General features: G+C 44.6%; 1 long non-coding RNA gene across 1 annotated transcript; it reads left to right on the forward strand.

The window, feature by feature from the left end:
- The first annotated feature begins 4926 nt into the window (after positions 1-4926).
- LOC143267145 (uncharacterized) lies at positions 4927-8294 on the forward strand. Its single transcript, XR_013042057.1, has 2 exons — positions 4927-5575; positions 6460-8294. It is a non-coding gene; the product is annotated as an uncharacterized LOC143267145 (long non-coding RNA).
- The last annotated feature ends 218 nt before the right edge of the window (positions 8295-8512 follow it).

Genomic DNA, 8512 nt, shown 5'->3' on the forward strand with positions numbered 1-8512 from the left:
CATTCCTCATGTCTGTTGTTGCGTCTTCACCAAAACATCGATGCAGTCATTTATTTGTAATGGATTGTCAAGAAACCTACAGCCCTATGATTGAGCTATAAGGGTGACAAGACACTTTTCACATGAAACTAAGCAGTTAAGAAAATAAACTGACATTGGGGTGTGATCCCAGCCATACACGGGAGTTAAGTAGTCAACTCCATCACCATGTTGAATAAAGCCTGTCTCTACAGCCTCAAATTCCTGGTTTCCTTGCCTCTAAAAGGGAAGGAGGATACCTACCTATCTCACTGTGCTGTTGAGGTGTGCCTACCTCCACATACCTAGTACATAATCATTGCTCAACTATTGGTGAAATTATTAAGGCTACTCCCCATAGTTAAAAGGGAGGTTTTTTTGTGGGGTAACTCACAAGTGAAGGGATAAGTTACAGGGTCTGGGAAAAGTGTAGCACAGTCCAGTGGTGTTCTTTGGAGAACTCTGCTTGGTCTACCTCCAGCATCCAGGGTCCAGGAACCAAGAGAGCCGGCCATCCGATTCTTGGATCTTCAGGGTCCTCTTTTGGCCCTGTCTTGTAGGTGTGACAGTTACCAAAGCCTCAATGGAGGTTGGAACTTCCAGATCAAAGCTAGAATGGCTACCCACTACATCTCCCCCTTTTGTCTAAATAAGAAGGTTCTAACCTAATACAAGACTATACACAAAGGAATGGTTATCAAATATTGTCCAGGAGTAATAAAGGATAATGACCTAGATAAGATGGAACTACAACCAATGCAAACAATATCAAGCAAGAAACACATACTAAAATCCAGAGAAGTCTAGAGTGTAGGTAAATGGCATGTTACAAAGTTCATTCCAAAAGGTGTCCTATCCTAAAGTACCGGAATCTAATACTTAATATGTTTTATCTAAGATATTATATATATATATACTAAGTTGTAACTATAACTGCTAGTCTTTAATCCCATCAAAGACCTGAGAAGGAATATAAATGGCTGAAGACAGATGCCCCAACTTTACAAAGGAACATTAGGTGACTGTCCAGGCTGCCAGCTGTCTCTGTCTACCCTGCAAGACTCCCAAAAGTTGTTCATATCCTTCTTCCATTTCTCAGGTAATAGTATATCCTTCTGGGGTCTTTGATGTAGCTGAAGACTAAATAGTTATAATTTCCTTAGTTATGATAAGAGATAATTTAGATATAAATCCTTAGACTTACACATATAAAAAAGATAGAATATCTTCTTTAATTTTGTCAAATACAAATAGACTAGATATTATAAATAGACTAGATATTATAACTGCAATTCTTGCTTGATAATTGTTTTGTTATATGTAATTTTACTATGTGAAAATTGAAACCTTCCTTTTTGAAAATAAAGAAAAGGGGGAATGCTGTGGATATTGCTCTGTATAAATAAAACACTGATTGGCCAGTAACCAGGCAGGAAGTATAGGCGGGATGAGGAGAGAGGAGAATTCTGGGAAGTGGAAGGCTGAGGCAGAGAGATGCTGCCAGCTGCCACCATGAAAAGTGAGATGATAGATACCGGTAAGCCACAAGCCATGTAACAACTTATAGATTAATAGAAATGGGTTACTTTAAGATATAAGAACAGCTAGCTAGAAGCCTGCCATGGCCATACAGTTTATAAGTAATATAAGCATCTGAGTGATTATTTTATAAATGGGCTGTGGGACTGTGGAGGCTTGGCTGGAGCTGGAGAGAAAAACTCCAGCTACACTCAACAGAACTCTATGGGGCCACAGCCATGAAGCATACACCACAATGCAGCTTATTGACTTTCCAATTTGCATTTAAGGAAACTGAAAACATGGAAAGATCTTACTAGATAGGAGAGGGGTTGGGGATTTCAATGTTTTGATCATACCTGATGGCCCAGAAAGCACAAAGGAAAAAGAACCCCATCACAGCAGCAGCTGGTCCTACACAAGGAGTAACAGAAGGAACTGGAAAGAGGATACAATCTATACCTTGACAGCCCTGTAATAAATCTATACCACCAGGAGCCAACACAAAGAAATCCCTGTGTCAAATGAAATGACCTTTCAGTAACCCCCATCATGATCCTCAGTCTGCTCTCTGCTGCTCCACATAAGAGATCTGTACCAGCCTTGAAATGGTACCTCTGGTCTCCACTAAGGACTCCTTGTTCCTTTCAAAGTGTTCAGCTCCCAGAGACACGGTGTTGCCTAGAACGTATACTCAACACTGGAGCTGGATAAATGTGGAATGAATCTAGGTCAACCTGACCCAGTTGCATTACCCTCTTAACACTCAATGCCTGGGGTTTGAGAGATGGCTCCATGGATAAAGCACTTGCCACAGAAGCATAAGACTGGAGTTCAGATCTCCAGCACTCATAAACATTGGGTGCCGTGACTACCTGCTTATAATCACAGCACTTTGGAGACAAAGTCAGGGGGTTCTGGAAACAAGCTGGCTGACTGAACTAAGTAATTCAGGAAGCTACAGATTGAAGTAGAGACTTTGCCTCTGTGAAATAAAGTGGGAGCAATCAGGAAGACAACAAATCAAGCTCTGCTGTCCACATACACAAAGCACACATGCACATGTACCCTTGCACCCATGTGCATCCACTCACATGTGAGCACACATCCATGTATACTATACACACACGTGCACACGCACATGCGCACACACACACACCTCATAGACTAAAGACTCAGTGTCTTTTCTGTAATATGAAAAATTTAATTTAAAAAATGCTCCATGCAGTATTTTGCATAATCTGACCACCAACCCTACATTATATTAAATGTTCACTAATGTTGCAATTTGACATTGAGAAAGGAGAGCATAACTCCTAATGCTCTGGGAGCAACACAAACGTAATGCACACTGTGTACTCTTTTTCCGTGCAAGCTCTTCTGTTAACATTCTAACAGCTTTAACCAATCTCACGTGTATATCATGATGATACATACACTAGACTCCCAAACTGTCTAGTTCCCTCCTGCCACACCAGCTTATGGTGCTCAGTGCCCTTTGCAGACTGGGACCTCTACAAACCCATTCAGACTGTCTTTGTTCTAAGTTCTGCAAACCTTCTATACCTTCCCCTGCCTTTTGCTACAGCCCTCCACCAAGGCCTTCCAGCCACATTAGCTCCACTTTGGATATTTCCATTGATCCCCAAACTCATCTAGCATGGCATCCATGTGGGTGTTACTTAGGAATGAATTTAACTTTGTCCTACAAAAGGTCTGGCTTTGCCCTTGGCTTCCAGGATAACTTCACTAACATTTGGAAAATCACGCTGATATGAGTAGGCCTCCAACAAGGAATGTTTATCCCTCAGACAAGACACTCTGTCCAGTCACCAAGTCCTCTATGGTTATCACTTACCCCTGTGAGAAGGCAGGAGAGCACACACATCTGTCATGCCCACTGTCTCAATCAGAGAAAGGACTATTTCCTCAAGAGGGTGGTGCTATAGCTTGGATCTTAAATATCCCCCCAAAGACCTATACATTAAAAGCTGAGTTCCCAGCTTGGTACTGTTGGGAGGTGGTGGAACCTTTAATGGGTGGAGACTCCTAGGAGAGTTAAGGTCACTGAGAATGTGCCCTGGAAGATGATTACAGTAACCCAGTCCTTTCTTCCTTCTCTTTTATATTGTGGCCATGAGAAGTACAAATTTACTGTTCTATAGACTCTCCACCATGAGGTGCTGCTCCACCCTTCACACAGGGGCCTAAAAGCAATGGATCTAGTCATTTACCGACCAGAATCTTTAAACTGAGAGAAAAGTGAGCCTTTTCTCTTTATAAGTTAATTTTTCACAAATATTCTATTGCAATAAAGGAATCACAGATAGGCTTACAATTCATGATCAAGTCTAAGAGCATATTTGCATGGGGTTGGCCCCTCCATAGTAAGTGGTAGGGCTAGAGTTAGAGCAGTCCAGGCTTGTCAAATATACTGATGCCATGGGAGTTCTGAGCTCTTCATCCCTCTATCCGAAAGGTCTCCCCATGCTAGGATGTGAAACCCTCTCTTCCACAGAACAACAAAAAGAACCTGACACCTCCCAAGACATGGTCCCTGCAGACATATGTGGACCCACCAGCCTTATTGGGGAGTAGAGGGCAGTGCTTTTTCTGCCAGAGACAGCATATGGAAAGCCTGACGTGTTGCCAGTGGAATCTGTGCTGGAGGTACCCGAGAATGAGACCATCAATCCCTCCAGGCCTGCCCCACTGAATATTCGACTAAGCCTGCCTTCTGAGAGCCAGGGAGAAAACAATCCTTGTGTCCCAGGGCAGACTTCATGACGTATGCATGTCATGTTCTCACACATCTAACTGTTACTGGTTCTTGTAATCCTCCTATTCTATTTGCTCTTTATGATTTTCTTTCTCTCTCCTGCGGTGGTTCCCATGACATTAGAAATGATATTGAGATTGTGACAGTGGCAGGAGTTAGAGCTGCTCTGCAGGTCATGGGAGAACCCAGAAGGCTGGTGGCAGAAAACTGCAGATGGAGTGACATACAGATAGGATAGAAGACAAGAGTTGTCCAGAACTAGTTAGAAGACAACTTGACAAATTACAGAGAGATGAAGAAGGACTTAGGCAGAGAGGAAGCTGGCAGTCTGGTCCCTTAAACCATTGCTTGTGCTTCTGTGCTTTCTGAGAAACCACAGTAGATGGCCTCTGGGGTGATTTCCTCAGATGTTCTGATAATTATTAACCTGCCAAAGAATAAGCTGGTATGCTTTGGCTTTCTTCCTGGGAACTTCTATGTGCAATCAAGGGGCGCGGGGTACACTTTGCTGATTTACAAAAAGAACTTTTGAAACTATTGTGAAGAACCCAATCACCTGTTGAATTTTCTCATCCCCTATTTCCTTGTATCATTACAATAAAAGACTGGGGTTGAGTCAGATCGGGAGAAGCAGGAGGAGAAAATGCACATCTCCAGATCTGACAAGACTCTTCAGCTTTCACCAAATCCTGTGTCCCGGTCTTTTCTTGCACCTGCCAGACATCCCTGCCCTTCAAGACCCTGGAAACCACTGAGGCTGGTCCCAGGCACTTTTCGGACATGAACCACCTTCTGCTCACCCCCAAGGAAGACAGATTAGAATCCAACAGTCCTTGCCTGCTGATTAGAAGCAACAGAAATGGAACCAAGTCAGGACAGTTGATGACAGCATTCTCAAGGCCTCCCATCCCACTCTCCCTGACCCCCACCTACTCAGAAGTCTCTCTCTCCTAAAGGACCCTTCTGTACAGCTTACAGATGGAAGGCCTGCACAATGGAGAGATAAAAGGCAGCTCAAGGTGTTCCCTCTAGGAATAAAGACAGCTGAAAAGGAATGAAAGAAAACCTTATCCTTTTCATTGCAGCATTTATTTCTGTTCTTACAAATCATTGTGTCTAAAAGGTCATTCTTTGAGGCTGATGGCTTTCTGAAGAATGTGCTTCCTTCCTGCTCTTTACTTATGGAGTCTGAGTGTCACAAGATGAAGAGGCTGATGTGGCAGATACTCATAAAATCTTAAATTGTGACCACATGAATAGGTAAAGTAATACTTACCCGTGCCCTAAGATTCTACCCTTTTCATGAAACTGACACACTACCTACTTCACTAACGAGGCACCTGATTCTAGTCCTTGTACAGGTTGAACTTATGAGCTTCTCTGCTTTCATATGTCCCTTACTGAAGCTGACTTTTGAAAAGAACAAATGAGGCTGGTCTTCCAGAATGGCTCAGGAGGCAGTGGTTCTGATTCATCCTCCATCCACCTATCTGCCCACCTACCTAGTCACTTACCCATCCACCTACCCATCTACCCACCTACCGACATACTAACGTAACCTACCATATACTCATCCACCCACCCCCTACATGTCCATTCACCGACCCATCTACCCACCTATCAACCTATCATCTACTCACCTACCCATCCACCATCAATTCTCCCAAACACATCATCTATCCACCCACACATGCATCCACTTACGCATTTACTTACATCCCTCCATTCACAGTTCTTCCAACAATTCACTGTATCCTATACTCTATCCTATGTAAATAGGGAGTATAGCAGGAAACTCACAGACATAACACCTGTCCTTATGGGGTAGGCATTCAAGGCAGATGCAAACAAATCAAAAAACATAGCAGAATGGTTCTTTATTCACAACTTCATTTAGAAATAACCTTGATTTGTACTCCTAAAAGATGAAAGGGGTTTGTGACCTTGAAGACTTGGGCTTTCTTTGCTGCGAAGTGACTAAGTACATTTTTGTTTTCAAAAGCCTACATGAGTGGTCCCCTGTTGCCCCAAGGGCATACTTATCTACTCCTTTCATTATGCATAAAGTTTTGAAGACCTGGATCTGGCCAGGTGGGGAGTTTGGCATCCTGTCTTGATGCTAACTAACTGCTCACTCTCCACAGGCAGCTGGGCTGTGAAACTTCTCTGTGTGTAATGAAGAGGAATTGTGTTGGCAGTGGCTCTCAACCTTGGCTACAGATGGAATCACCTGGAACTTTTAAGTCTGGCTACCTAGCCTTTATCCAGCCCAATTAAACTAGCATCCTGAGCTCAGAGCCAATCATTGTGCTTCTTACAGCTCACGGGGGAATCGGATACAAGCGCGAGGCCAAGAATGAGGGGGTTGAAGCTTCCGCTCCAACGAGAGAAGAAAGCTTTACCCTGGTCCCTCCAAGTAAGCTAACGAATCGGATATGGCTTGGTTTAGGTTTCTAGTAGGCACCACATCCTGTGTCCAGCCCAGCTCTCCAAAAAGAGCAAGGCCATGGATGGGAAGGAATACCTAAAGGAATACACAGGCTGCAGGCAGAGGGAAAAGCGCTGAACCAGGCATCCCAGTGCCCTGCTAAGTGGGCCGGGGCATTGCTAGCAGGCAGAGCCAGGGAGAGCAGAGGCAGTCAAAGAAGATCATGGAGCATACGAGTCTCAGGACTCTTTTCTATGGAAAGCCGGAAATAGATTCAGCTTCGTGAGCTGAGCCTCACAGCAGAATGGCTATTAGGAAGAAAAACAAACATGTCGTTTTATATACCATAAATATCGTGTAAGCAATTTTTCCCAGCTTCTGGTTACTTAGAACCGAAAGTATTCACATGAGGCTTGGAGGAAGACCCTTGATGCAGGAACATGAGAGGGGTCGCTACTCTGGCTAGTGCACCTTTCTTCTCATAGGCGCCCTAAGCTATCCACATCTGCCCTCTTCACTCCCAGCCACACCCACCAAGATACGCCCTCTGAGTGAGAGCAGCTGTAATAAAGACAGCTTCATTCATGCTGCCAAGGAGAGGACACTTGGTCCTGAGGCGAAGGGAGGGGTAGGTGGGGACCTTGGGCAGCCACTCTTCTCAGGCTTCCTTCACCTACGAATCCCAAGGGTAGTTGCACAACCTGGGGCTCCGCCCCTCTCTCTTGCCTGCTGCCCTTCCCACCCACCCTGAGCTCCATCTCTTCCACAATCTCGTCCCTTTCCGAGCAATTTGACTTGACTGTGTAGCTCCTTTTTTCTGCAGAGAGCCTCTATCTATGCCTCTGAATTTCCCCCTGGAAAATGATACCAGACCTTAATTTTTCTCCCAAAGAATAAAGCTTAAAGACTCTGTCTTTGATCACTGTTGGAACTACTGACTGTACTTTACAGAAGTAAAAACCCGCGAGTGTGTTCTCTTGGTTGGCACAGCCAACAGGAAACAGCTGGCAGCTTTGTAAATGGCTCCATGGAATCCCAGTTCTGGAGACAGGCAAAGAGAGTCACAGCCCAGTGCTTCCTGGCTTTGGCTGTGGTTGTTATCATCTGGATGGATCCTGGAGAAAAATTAGAAAAAAAGATTCATCACCCATTCCACAGAGGGTATGTTTTAATTAGTTTTTAGGAGGCAACTGAGTTGGAATTTAGTCCTCTCTACCCCCATCCTAGGAAATTCTAATGTGAGGCAAAAAGGGACAACCCTATCCTTTCTCCTCCTCTCCTGTCCCTTTTCCTACCCTTCTCCTTTCTTCCCCCTCCTTTCCCCTCTTCTTACCTCTCCTTCCCTCCCCCCACCCCCGCCTCATTTCTCTTTTGACAGCTTTCTGTCAGAGTCCCAATCCATCATCCAAGCATCTCAGAAGAGATAAGGCATGATATGACAAAATCTTGCCACTTATCATCCTCCAGGATCCCTGCCTGTTCTCTCTCTCTCCTCTCTCTCTCTCTCTCTCTCTCTCTCTCTCTCTCTCTCTCTCTCTCTCTCTCTCTCTCTCTCTCTCCCTATAGATACTCTGCCTACAGATCCTCCAGGACCCCTGCCTTACTCTCTGCCTACAGATCCTCCAGGATCTCTGCCTATACTCTCTCTACCTACAGATCCTCCAGGATTCCTGCCTGTACTCTCTCTGCCTACAGATCCTCTGGGACCCCTGCCTTACTCTCTGCCTACAGATCCTCCAGGATCCCTGCCTGTACTCTCTCTGCCTATA

This window comes from Peromyscus maniculatus, chromosome 9 (assembly GCF_049852395.1).
Source record: "Peromyscus maniculatus bairdii isolate BWxNUB_F1_BW_parent chromosome 9, HU_Pman_BW_mat_3.1, whole genome shotgun sequence".
NCBI lineage: Eukaryota > Metazoa > Chordata > Mammalia > Rodentia > Cricetidae > Peromyscus > Peromyscus maniculatus.